Source organism: Odocoileus virginianus, chromosome 24 (assembly GCF_023699985.2).
Source record: "Odocoileus virginianus isolate 20LAN1187 ecotype Illinois chromosome 24, Ovbor_1.2, whole genome shotgun sequence".
Classification (NCBI taxonomy): domain Eukaryota; kingdom Metazoa; phylum Chordata; class Mammalia; order Artiodactyla; family Cervidae; genus Odocoileus; species Odocoileus virginianus.
The window spans coordinates 28,317,783-28,331,398 of NC_069697.1; the positions used below are offsets into that span (position 1 = coordinate 28,317,783).

The window sequence follows — 13,616 nt, forward strand, 5'->3', positions numbered from 1 at the left end:
GTCTTTTCCAATGAGTCAGTTCTTCGCATCAGGTGGCCAACGTATTGAAGCTTCAGCTTCAGCATCAGTCCTTCCAACGAATATTCAGGACTGACTTCCTTCAGGATACACTGGATCTCCTTGCAGTCCAAGGGACTCTCAAGAGCCTTCTCCAACACCACAGTTCAAAAGCATCAATTCTTTGGTGCTCAGCTTTCTTTATAGTCCAATTCTCACATCCATACATGACTACCCATAGCCTTGACTAGACAGACCTTATATTTGTTGGAAAGTAATGTCTCTGCTTTTTAATCTGCTATCTAGGTTGGTCATAGCCTTTCTTCCAAGGAGCAAGCGTCTTTTAATTTCATGGATGTAGTCACCATCTGCAGTGATTTTGAAGCCCCAAAATATAAAGTCTGTCACTGTTTCCATTTTTCCCTCATCTACTTGCCATGAAGTGACAGGACCAGATACCATGAGTTTTGTTTTTTGAATCTTGAGTTTTAAGCCAGTTTTTTGACTCTCCTCTTTCACTTTCATCAAGAGGCTCTTTAGTTCTTTTTCACTTTCTGCCATAAGGGTAGAGTCGTCTGTATATCTGAGGCTATTGATATTTCTCCCAGCAATCTTGATTCCAGCTTGTGCTTCATCCAGCCCAGCATTTCACATGATGTACTCTGCATGTAAGTTGAATCAGCAAGGTGACAATATACAGCCTTGACATATTTCTTTCCCAATTCGGAACCAGTCTGTTGTTCCATGTCTGGTTCTAACTGTTGCTTCTTGATCTGCATACAGACTTCTCAGGAGGCAGGTAAGGTGGTCTGGTATTTCCATCTCCTGAAGAATTTTCCACAGTTTGTTGTGATCCACACAGTCAAAGGCTTTAGTGTAGTCAATGAAGCAGAATTAGATGTTTTTCTGGAATTCCCTTACTTTTTCTATGATCCAATGGATGCTGGCAATTTGATCTCTGGTTCCTCTGCCTTTTCTAAATCCAACTTGAACATCTGGAAGTTCTCGGTTCACATACTGTTGAAGTCTACCTTGGGAGAATTTTGAGCATTACTTCGCTGGTATCTTAGCTCTTTACTATTTACTATGATATTTACTATTTACTATGATATCTTGGCTCTTTACTATTATTAACTTTAAAGATTTATCAAAGAATACATGTATATAGTTTAAAAATGAAATATTCTTCATCTCAACTCCAATTTACACAGGTTTGTTCACTTTGGTTAATTTTCTTTTTTCACTTTGGTTAATTTTTCAAGCTATACTTTTACAAGCTGTCCCATTTTCTGTATTTAGGTTGTTATATACATGTTATATTTCAATAAAAAATTTATGAAAACCACAAATCAAGTACTATTACTTTAAAACAATAGCTTTCCTTCTTCATTCCTCCTCTAACCTTTTCACCAGAGGCAATTACTCCCAATTCAACTAACTATTTCCTTTGGAACTAACCTGTTTATTTCTAACTAATATGCCTATGCTGGAATGTCTTGATTTATCACTTTTAGACATTTTTTATCTTTCACCATATTGGTTGAAAACTTAGTTCTTTTATATACTTGTCACATTTTGCTTCCTAGCTATTACCTCATTGACAAAGTTTCGATTTAAACAAGCTGGTGTTAATGTTACTATGATTTTTTAAGTATTAGTCATCGCTGAAGCAAATAGTGCATTATAATCATGCTTCCTTTCTCACACAAATTTTTATTCTGCAGTATTACATAACTGCCTCCTTTTTTGGCTGATTTTTCATATAAATTTTTAAAATGCTCCCACATCTCTGCCAAACGCCCGTTAGTCTTTTTTTTTTTTAGTTCATCTGGATTTCCCTTCTCTATAACTGAAATTCATCATCTCACAAACCCCCACCAACTGAAAAAAACTTAAATACTACTTTTAAGATAAATCAGTTACTTCCTATTTAGAATAGTCTCGTTTGAGTGAATATTTGGTCAAAACCAAGACTTAAACTCTTCTATCCTCTCTTTCTCTTATTTTCTCTAAAATGATTTAAGTTCCTAGAGGGGCTTGGGTATTATTCTTAAATTCGAGGAAGGGAATCTGACCCCTGTACTGTCTTCTGGCCTTGCTGACCTTTGCTGAATTGTAGTTTAGCACATCTGTCTTTAGACTTTCTGTGCTGATATCTTGGGCTCCCTACTTGACCTCTAGTCTAAGTCCTTTTTACGCCAGTTTGAAGTCTCTCTCAGATTGCCAGCCATCTCAGAACTTCCACACCCCATTGGGTACTTGGGATCGCTCAGCTGCTTTGCCCATCATGGTGGGATATGAGGAAGGAATTTGTAAGGTTGCTTTTAGTCTGCCTAGGCACCTCCCTCAGCTGTGGCTACTTCCCTGTCAGGCACTATGTTGCACTTCTTTAAGAGACTTGCAGTTCTCCATGCTATACCCTAGAAAGTGAAACACAAATTTTATCTGCTTAGAACATCTCCTCAACCAGCTAATCTACCCTCACCTCAACAGCCAGGGTCAAGGCCCAGTGGAGTAAGATATAAGAATGCTAGATCTTATCACAGGAATCCATAAGCAGGTAAACATTAATCATTCTGCCTTAGATTCACCACTTCCTATCTGTTGGCTGAATTCTTTCTTCTTTTTGGAGAAATAATGATTTTTTTCATCATCACGCATTCTTCACATTTTTGAGGATCCTGACAGGAACTTTAAATATGAAGTCCTGCTACTCTAGTTCTTTCAAATCCACAAAGCCTTAACAAAACCTAGTTCCTGTAAATAAAGGCCTTGCTTTCAAAATATTACTAAATCAAGATACACCTATGACAACAGAATATTCTGTAGATGAAAAATGAAAATAATGAGAATACTCATCAGGCGTTGATAGGAAAAGATATCTAGCATATATTGATGAGTGAAAAAAAACAAGGTAGAGGGAACTTGCCTGGTGGTCCAGTGGCTAACACCCTGAGGTCCCAATGCAGGTGGCCTGGTTTTGATCCTTGGTCAAGGAACTAGATCTAACAGGTGGCAACTAAAGATCCTGCATGCTGCAACCAAGACCTGGTGCAGCCAAATAAATTAAAATAAATTTTTCTAAAATAAAACAAGGTACAGTACAGCATGCACAATAGTTTGCTACTACCCTTTTGTATGTAAGAACAGAATGAAATAAGAATAAACAGATCAATCATTTGGTAATATATGCACCTTCATAAAGAAACACCAAAAGAATTCACAACAAAGTAATACAAATGCTTATCAATAGTGGACAGAGGGGAGGAATAAGATGATTGAGCACATGAGTACCTATTTTAGTGAGGATTCTCCAGAGAAACAGAACTGGTGGTGAGGTGGGAATGAGGTTGAAGAGAGAAAGAGAGAGAGATTTTATAAGGTATTGGTTACAGAAACTAAGAAGTCTCACTCTGCTGTCCATCTGCAAACTGGAGACCCAGAAAAGCCAGTGATGTAGTTCAAAGGTTGGAGAGCCAAAGATATAGACTCCTGTTTAGATCCGAAACCTGAGAACCAGGAGCACAAAGGTCAAGAGGAGATCCCGGCTCTGTCAGAAGTCACTTTCAACTACTGGATCCTCTTTCTAATTTTTAAAAGCTGGAGTGCTCCAGAATTTAGTCCTGGGACCTCTTTTAATCTACACTTTCTTCCTCAGTGACCTCATCCAGTTTCTATTCTGATGATTCCTAAATTTATCTCCAGTGTGACTTCTCTGCACTTTAGCCTTTTGCCTATCATTGTCTCTATACTGCATCTCAAACTTAACATCCAAAATTGCTCTTTTGATTCCTTCTATTTCCCTATACCTATTCCTTCTTCAGTATTCCCCAGTGTTGCTCAGGCTAAAACCTTTGGAGTTATGATTGGTGTCTCTTTTTCTTTCTCACCCTCATCCAGTACATTAATAAATCCAGTCACCATCACCTTGAAAATACATCCAGAAACCCATCACATTCTACCACCTCCCCCACTGACTGGTCCACTGGTCCAAGCAATCTTTTATCTGCATTATTGCAATTCCCTTCCAGCTCCTATTCTTTACTCCACTCTTAACCCCCTATAATTTATTCTCACAACAACCAGAATAAGCCTTTTAAGATAAGGCAGAAAAAGTCACATATTTGCTCAAAGGTATGTAATGGCTTCTCATGATTTTTAGAATAAAACATAGTCTTTTTGCAGCTAGTATGAAAGACCCTAACATGATCTAGACTATTTACATGGCTACTTCTCTGACCTCATTTCATAACACTCTCCTCCTTACTTACTCTGCTCTGATCTCATTGACTTTATCCATGCTTAAAAAAGATGTACACGCTTAACATCAGAGCTTATGTACCTGATGTTCCCTTTGCTTGAAATGCTCACTCTGTCATTTCATCCAGGTCTTTGTTGAAATAACTACCTCCTCAGAGAGGTCTTCTCAAATCACTCTATCTAAAATAGCACTCCTCAAAAAAATAAAATAAAATAGCACACTCCTGTAACTTCAATCACTTTTCCAGACTTACTTTTCTTCACAGCACCTATTAGTACCTAACATATTTCATCTCTTTGCTATATGTTCAATTTCTTTCTCTTTCTTAGAATATAAACTCCATGAAAAAAGGACATTTTATTCATTGTTTTATCTGTGTGCCTCGTGCTCAGTCACCTTAGTCATGTCTGACCATTTGTGACCCCCTGGGCTACCCCTGGACCGTAGCCTGCCAGGCTCCTCTGGCCATGGAATTTTCTAGGCAAGAACACTGGAGTGGGTTGCCATTTCTTTTTCCAGGGGATCTTCCTGACTCAGGGATCTAACCTCTGTCTCTTATGCCTCCTGCATTGGCAGGCGGATTTTTTACCCACTGAACCACATGGAAAGCCCAGATTATAACTACCTAACACTTAAAAGGAGTACCCACCATCACATGCTCTCAATATATATTTAAATAAATATATATTATCCCATATTATCCCATAACTAAATAAAAACAGAAACCACATTGTTTTCTACAAGCACACGATGTACACTTTCCAGTCTTTAACTTCTCTGCAATATTTGACATTTTGCCACTTCTCTGTCTTGAAACTCTCTCCTTGGATTGTGAAAGTTCCCTAGTTATCCCTCTCTCATCACTGCTTCCCAGACTCCTTTTATAGGACCCTTTTCTCCACTTCAAATATGATCATTCTTCAGATTCCCTACTAAAGTTAGGTTCTCTATTAAGACCACAACTCTCAGGACTTCCCTGCTGGTCCAATGGCTAAGACTTTATATTCCCAATGCAGGGTGCCCAGGTTCAATCCCTGGTCAGGGAACTAGATCCCACACATCACAACTAAAAGTTTGAAAGCCACTACTAAAGATCCTGCATGCCACAACAGTAGTCAAAGATCTCAGGTGCCACAACTAAGACCCAATTCAGTTCAGTCACTCAGGCGTGTCCGACTCTTTGTGACCCTATTGACTGCAGCATGCCAGGCTTCCCTGTCCATCACCAGCTCCTGGAGCTTGCTCAAACTCATGTCCATCAAGTCGGTGTTGCCATCCAACCACCTCAACCTCTGTCATCCCCTTCTCTTCCTGCCTTCAATCTTTCCCAGCATCAGAGTCTTTTCCAATGAGTCAGTTCTTCACATCAGGTAGCCAAAATGTCAGAACTTCAGCTTTAGCATCAGTCTTTCCAATGAATATTCAGGACAGATTTCCTTTAGGATGGACTGGTTTGATCTCCTTGCAGTCCAAGGGACTCTCAAGAATCTTCTCCCACACCACAATTCAAAAGCATCAATTCTTCAGCACTCAGTTTTCTCTATGGTCCACCTCTCACATCCATACATAACTACTGGAAAAACCATAGCTTTGACTAGATGGACCTTCGTCAGCAAAGTAATGTCTCTGCATTTTAATCTGCTATCTGGGTTGCTCATAGCTTTTCTTCCAAGGAGCAAGCGTCTTTTAATTTCATGGATGCAGTCACCATCTGCAGTGATTTTGGAGCCCCCAAAAATAAAGTCTGTCACTGTTTCCATTGTTTCCTCATCTATTTGCCATGAAGTGACGGAACCAGACACCATGAGTTTTGTTTTTTGAATCTTGAGTTTTAAGCCAGCTTTTTCACTCTCCTCTTTCACTTTCATCAAGAGGCTCTTTAGTTCTTTTTCACTTTCTGCCATAAGGGTAGTGTCGTCTGCATATCTGAGATCATTGATATTTCTCCCAGCAATCTTGATTCCAGCTTGTGCTTCATCCAGCCCAACATTTCACATGATATACTTTGCATATAAGTTGAATCAGCAAGGAGACAATATACAGCCTTGACATACTCCTTTCCCAATTTGGAACCAGTCTGTTGTTCCATGTCTGGTTCTAACTGTTGCTTCTTGATCTGCATACAGATTTCTCAGGAGGCAGGTAAGGTGGTCTGATATTCCCATCTCTTGAAGAATTTTCCACAGTTTGTTGTGATCCACACAGTCAAAGGCTTTAGTGTAGTCAATGAAGCAGATGTTTTTCTGGAATTCCTACTTTTTCTATGATCCAATGGATGCTGGCAATTTGATCTCTGGTTCCTCTGCCTTTTCTAAATCCAGCTTGAACATCTGGAAGTTCTCGGTTCACATACTGTTGAAGCCTAATTTAGAGAATTTTGAGCATTATTTTTCTAGCATGTGAGATGAGTGCCATTGTGCAGTAGATTGTTAGAATATTCTTTGGCCCGGTACAGTCAAGTAAATAAATATTACAGAAAAGAAAAATAAGACCATGACTCTTCTAGCTCTACATATTCCCCTGACTGATCTTAATCATCCTTGTGGCTTATTTATCATCTTTATGTTGAAAACTTTTCAAATCTGTATCTCTCTCTCCTCTCTTCATATCTGCATATATAACTGACTGATGAATATCTCCAAGTACGTGTACCACAGATACTTAAACCTCAAAATGTGTCAAACACTAAACTGTTAACTTCTCCTCTGTCCCTTCTTCAGTTCCCACCCACTTCTTCCTTCAGGATTCTGATCTCATTGAAAAATACCACCATTCAACCAGTTACTTAAACCAAGAACCTGAAAATTAACCTTCATTTCTCAGTTTTCTTCACACCCTATGACCAATCAATCACCAAGTTCAACATTTCAACAACAAATTTCATACTAAGCACCTACTATGTAGTAACAAATCTGAAGAAAAGTGGCTTTACAATTGGCTAAGCAGCCTCACAGTGTTAGGGCACTAGTTGACATCTCTGATTCTGTTTACATTAAGACCCTCAAGGTCTTAAATTGGCTCTTGGCATCATACCTTCACAGAACATTTCCAAAAGCAGAAAGGAAGGAATAGGAGTGAAACAAGAGGGCTTTCCTCAAGTTGCAATCTTTTTTGACAGGGAGAAAAGTCATTCCCAGAAACACCTTAGCAGACTTTCCTTTATGTTGCTTTGGCCAGAATTGGGTCCAGTTATGAAGGAGACTCAGAAAGAAAGCATCTCACCAAGCGAAACAGGGTTCCCTCAATCCCTGGGATTGAGCACATGCATACCCTTAAAAAAAAGAGGGAAGTTATCTTGGCAACAAATAAGAGAAAAAAAGTGGTTTCAGAGACAGCAATCAAAATCGATTTCCATGAAAACAGACATGGAGCTTGCATTCTAATTAAGGAGAAATTTTAAACATAAATATACAAACAAGGTAATTTCATATTCTATAAACCCTATGAAATCAGGCAATGTGATAAAAAGCAATGGGCATATTTTGATGGCAAAGCTGATAGAATCTACTAGTGGGACTGAATATGACAGCATGATAAAAAGGTGATTTCAACTGTGAGTCTCTCCTGGCAGCAGAGGCAGAGTACTACTCACAATGGGAGCTGGTCAAGGCATCACGGGGATTTAGAAAGTTTCTTCCTCTCTTTGACCAATTTTAGCTGAAATGAGCACAGCTGAAACTGTAACCAAAGGAGGCATTATGTTTCCAGAAAAATCTCAAGGAAAAGTATTGCAAGCAATAGTAATAGTAGTTGTTGGATGGGGCTCTAAAGAAAACCAGCTCCTGTGAAAGCTGGAGATAAAGTTAGAGATAATTCTTCCCCCAGAATATGGAGGCACTAAAGTAGTTCTAGACGGTAAGGATTATTTCTTATTTAGAGATGATGACATTCTTGGAAAATAAGTAGACTGAAATAAATTACTATTGAAATGTCATCACATGAACCTGCCATTTCCAGGGAAGTTTTGAAATCTTTCATGTAAATCATTTCCATGTTTTCCTTTTATAATAAACTAATGCTATCCAAATTAATGACATCCAGTGTCTCTAAAATTCAGTTTTATTGCACTGATTTAAACATTTCCAAAACAAACAGACAACAACAACTCCAAACAGAAAAAATGACTCCAAAGGTAATACTCATTTCCATTCATAAATGAAGCTTGAGAAAGATAATAATGAGTCTAAAGTCATAACACTATTTACTGATAGTCAGAATTGAAACTAGTACTATCTGAAATCAAAGTCAATTTTCTCTCCCCTATACATCGATCTGTGGGGGGAAAAATACACAAAATGCCATATATAAATTTATAACATTGTAACAAAAAGAATAAAAAGTCAAGTATTTGAAAATAGTTGATGCTTAGAAACTTCTATTTATTTTTGTCTTTCATTATAGGATTGGCAAAATGAACAAAATACTTTGTAAAGTTTTGTGTCTAAACCAAATATGGAACTATCAAAAATGTTACTGACTTAAAACAAAAAACAAAAAACACCTATTACTGACTGTTAGAACAGTAGCAAATGGCCATGATATTAAGTAGCAAAGATAGGAGACTCAAATAGCAACACAGGGTTTTAGCACTATATCAGACTCAGATCAAATAGCTACAGGTCCAGAAACACTCTAACAAAAAGACCTACAAAATCAGTTAAAAAGTTAAGACAGTGGATAATATTGTGCTTATATTAAAATGATAGATAACTATTATTTAGTTGTTAAATATAGACAAAGTATACATATCTATATATACTATAAACAAATAGAGCCATGTACTCCAAAGTCTTTGACTGTGTGGATCACAACAAACTGGAAAATTCTTCAGGAGATGGGAATACCAGATCACCTTACTTGCCTCCTGAGAAATCTGTATGCAGGTCAAGAAGCAACAGTTAGAACCAGACATGGAGAAACAGGCTGATTCCAAATTGGGAAAGGAGTACATCAAGGCCGTATATTGTCACCTCGATTATTTAACTTCAATGCAGAGTATATCATGCGAAATGCTGGTCTGGATGAAGCACAAGCTGGACTCAAGATTGTTGACAGAAATATCAATGACCTCAAATATGCAGATGACACCATCCTTATGGCAGAAAGTGAAGAAGAACTAAAAAGCCTCTTCATCAAACTGAAAGAGGAGAGTGAAAAAACTGGCTTATAACTCAACATTCAGAGACTTCCCTGGTGGTAAAGCAGATAAGAATCAGTCTGCCAATGCAGGGGACACAAGTTCAATCCCTGGCCCGGGAAGATCCCACGTCCCACAGAGCAACTAAGCCCATCAACTACTGACCCCAGCTCTGGCCTGGGCTCTACCATGCTTCATAACAAGAGAAGCCACCATAATGAGAAACCTGCACACTGCATTTAAGATCCAGCACAGCCATGAATTTTAAAAAAAAAACCTCAGCATTCAGAAAACTAAGATCACGACATCTGGTCCCATCACTTCACAGCAAATAAATGAGGAAACAGTGGAAACAGTGACAGACTTTCTTTTGGGGGGCTCCAAAATCACTGCAGATGGTGACTGCAACCATGAAATTAAAAGACGCTTGCTCTTTGGAAGAAAAGCTATGACCAACCTAGACAGCATATTAAAAAGCAGAAACATTACTTTGCCAACAAAGGTCTGTCTAGTCAAAGCTATGGTTTTTCCAGGAGTCATGTATGGATGTGAGAGTTGGACCACAGAGAAAGCTGAGTGCTGAAGAATTGATGCTTTTGAATTGTGGTGTGGGAGAAGATTCTTGAGAGTCCCTTGGACTGCAAGGAGATCAAACCAGTCCATCCTAAAGGAAATCTGTCCTGAATATTCATTGGAAGGACTGATACTAAAGCTGAAGTTCTGACATTTTGGCTACCTGATGTGAAGAACTGACTCATTGGAAAAGACTCTGATGCTGGGAAAGATTGAAGGCAGGAAGAGAAGGGGATGACAGAGGTTGAGGTGGTTGGATGGCAACACCGACTTGATGGACATGAGTTTGAGCAAGCTCCAGAGTTGGTGATGGACAGGGAAGCCTGGTGTGCTGTAATCCATGGGGTTATAAAGAGTTGGACATGACTGTGCGACGGAACTGAACTGAAATTTAGTATGAGTAAAAAAGAAGAAGAAAAAAAGTCAGCCTTTCCTCTCAGATACTAAAAAGGTAGCAATATAAACCGCCTTAACATTATTCAACATTTTCCTGGCATAAAGATACCAGACTAGATTATATTTAAAGGTCTCTTATGGCTCTGCTACTCTCTGAAATCTAAGGTATTATCAGAGATCTTAAAAAAAAAAAAAGATTCAAATACTTCCTCATTCACAGCAGGGGAATTCACAGATTAAAAGGTTAGCAAAGCTAATGATTTTAGAAAGGTATCTGGGGAAACATATGGGCCTGCAGGAGAAATATTCTGCAGTGAACGCTTTAAGGTTCTGCAAAGCTAGGAGGGGGGAGGTGTCTGCTTTCAAATGGCTTTCATCCAGAGCAGACAGCAAAATGGAGTTCAGCAGTATGGTTCGCTAACACTCATCTTTCCAGTCAAGGTAATTGTTTTCCATCTTCTTTTAAGAAAAGTGAGACAATATTCAAATATATTCCTTTCTCCTATGACCCTGTTTGGGACACATGTACAAATTTGGATTTTGACTTGAAAACCATTTTAAAGGTTTATGACTACAAGAATAATTATTAGAGGGACTTCCCTGGTGGTCCAGTGGTTGGGACTCTGTGCTTCCACTGCAGGGAGCACAGGTTCAATCCCTGGTTGAGGAACTAGGACCCCAAATGCCTTATGGAGTGGCAAAAAAAAAATGTACGTATGTATTTTTTTTCTTATTCTGATTTGATAAAGTTTTTACCAAATCTGAATAAGAAAATCATTCAATATGAACTATGAATTTTTACAGTCTATGTTTTACTGCTTTTGTTCAGTTCAGTTCAGTCGATCAGCCGTGTTCAACTCTGTGACCCCATGGACTGCAGCACGCCAGACTTCCCTGTACATCACCAACTCCCGGAGCTTGTCAAACTCATGTCCATCGAGTTGGTGGTGCCATCCAACCATCTCATCCTCTGTCGTCCCCTTCTCCTCCTCATGCTATTTCTGTTACAGAGTTTGTCAACAGCAAAAGACAAAACAAAAACCTAAGATGATGATTATCTGTTTAACATCTAATCCAAGCATCACTGTTAAAAACAACTTATTTTACATGAAAATAAAAGTTTATACTGAGCTAAACAAAATAATGGATTTCCACTGAACATCTAAATCATCTAAATCATTTCCAACTAAAATAAATATTAAATGGCATACATAAATGTATCTACTTTTGGTTTTTTTAATTTTTACAGAGACAAAAAATATTTAGGTCCATTAACAAATGTTTTATGCCACACTGAAAAATGCTATTATGAGGAAGCATTTATAAATGTATATATGGACATCCCTGGTGTCAAGTGGTTAAGAATCTGCCTGCCAATGCAGGGGATGAGAACGTGATCCCCAGTTCAGGACACCTGCCACAAGGCAACTAACCACTGAGCTTGCACTTTAGAGCCTGCAAGCTGCAACTACTGAAGCCCATGTGCCCTAGAGCCTGCGCTCCACAACAAGAGAAGCTAACACAGTAAGAAGCTCTTGCACTACAACTAGAGAGAAAGCCTGCACACAGCAAAGAAGACCGAGCACAGCCACAAATAAATAAATAAAAATTATAAATGTGTTTGTAAGTTTGCTAATCTACTGCAGGATACTCATATTGATAAACAGTTCACAATTGTTTGTTAGTTTCTAGTTTTCACTGGGAAGCAAAGATTACAAACAGTTTAAAAGGCCAGAAAAAGAACTGAGAATACAAAAGTAACCAAAGAGAAAGTGTCAAACATTTAGAGTAATAAGCATAAATTAACTGCACAAACTATGTGGACTGATACTGAGAAAATGAAGGCAAAGCAACAAGCACTCCTTTGGAAGCTAAGAAAAAGTGGAATGCCCATGAAAGTGTTCTCCTACCACTGTGGGAGGATTTACTGCAATTTCCTTATTTTTTCAGACTGTGATTATAGGACATTAGTGAATTATGATTACCATGCATTTAAATATAAAATATATATATTATCTATATTTATCTGTATAGACAAATGGACACTATGTGTCTTCAATTTATCTATAATTTATAGATAGATTTATATTTACTATTTATAAAGAGAATAATTTCATAAAATGCAAACTAGAATACATGCATGGCATATACTAAAAATAGGAAATACAAGTCAGCTTATTACACTTTTATTTTAGTTACTTACTTGGTTTTATATATGTAAGTATGTGCTGGGCCACAAATACACTTCATTTCTTACTGTGAAATCATCCAACTCATTTGAAGGTTGCTGTTCTTATGCCACAGTAAATTAAGCAACAAAAAGGGTCTATGTAGCCGTTGAAAAGGCCAAACAAGAACCACGACCCTTGCTGCCTTATACATACGCAGATGACAACTCAAGACTGTAGTCACTCTCTGGTAGGCTCATACTTTGTTGCCTTGTCTTTTCAGACTTACAGCCAAGCAGCAGTCCTTTAAAAGAATATCTTCCATTTCTTCCAACTACTTGCAAGGCTAATGAACTCTGCTGGTAGCTTCCCAGGTATTTGTAAATCTGCCATCAGTTTAGAAGTTGTTGTACCACCTTTCAAACTTTTATTCTTCCTACTCATATTAGAGCAACCCTTTCCAGCAATAACATGGGAATCCTGTTGCCCCTCCCTATTCTATCATTCCCAGTATAGTAGAGCCCTTTCAGAATAAAACTACACTGTAATTTCCAAAAAGCATATGACTTATTTTAACTATATCATGTAGGAGTTTATAATCATTTAATGTAATGCATATTTACCTATGGGGCTTCCCAGGAGGCTCTAGTGGTAAAGAACCCACCTGCCAATGCAGATGTAAGAGACAAGGGTTCCATCCCTGGGTCAGGAAGATCCCTGGGTCAGGAAGAAAGGTATGGCAACCCACTCCAGTATTCTTGCTTGGAGAATACCCTGGACAGAGGAGCGTGGTGGGCAAAAGTCCATACAGTTACAAAGAGTTAGACACGACTGAAGCGACTTCACAAACAAATATAGGTAAATATGCTCTCCTCCAAGAATAAACCTGAAGTTACTCTGTAACAACTGCCTTGCATCATTTCTTCTCTAGATAAGCTTTATAAGTTTTTGAGAAGACAATATTTGAACTACTAAAACTGGATTTATGAGGGGAAAAAGATACTCTTAAAAATACAGATTGCTGTAGAAGATCCCTTGCTAAAATCAATTTGTAGAAGAGCTAAAGCTTCTTGCAGTTATGCAA

At 38.2% G+C, this 13,616-nt stretch overlaps 1 pseudogene; it reads left to right on the plus strand.

The window, feature by feature from the left end:
• The first annotated feature begins 5,856 nt into the window (after positions 1 to 5,856).
• Positions 5,857 to 8,169, plus strand: LOC110133193 (10 kDa heat shock protein, mitochondrial pseudogene; annotated as a pseudogene).
• The last annotated feature ends 5,447 nt before the right edge of the window (positions 8,170 to 13,616 follow it).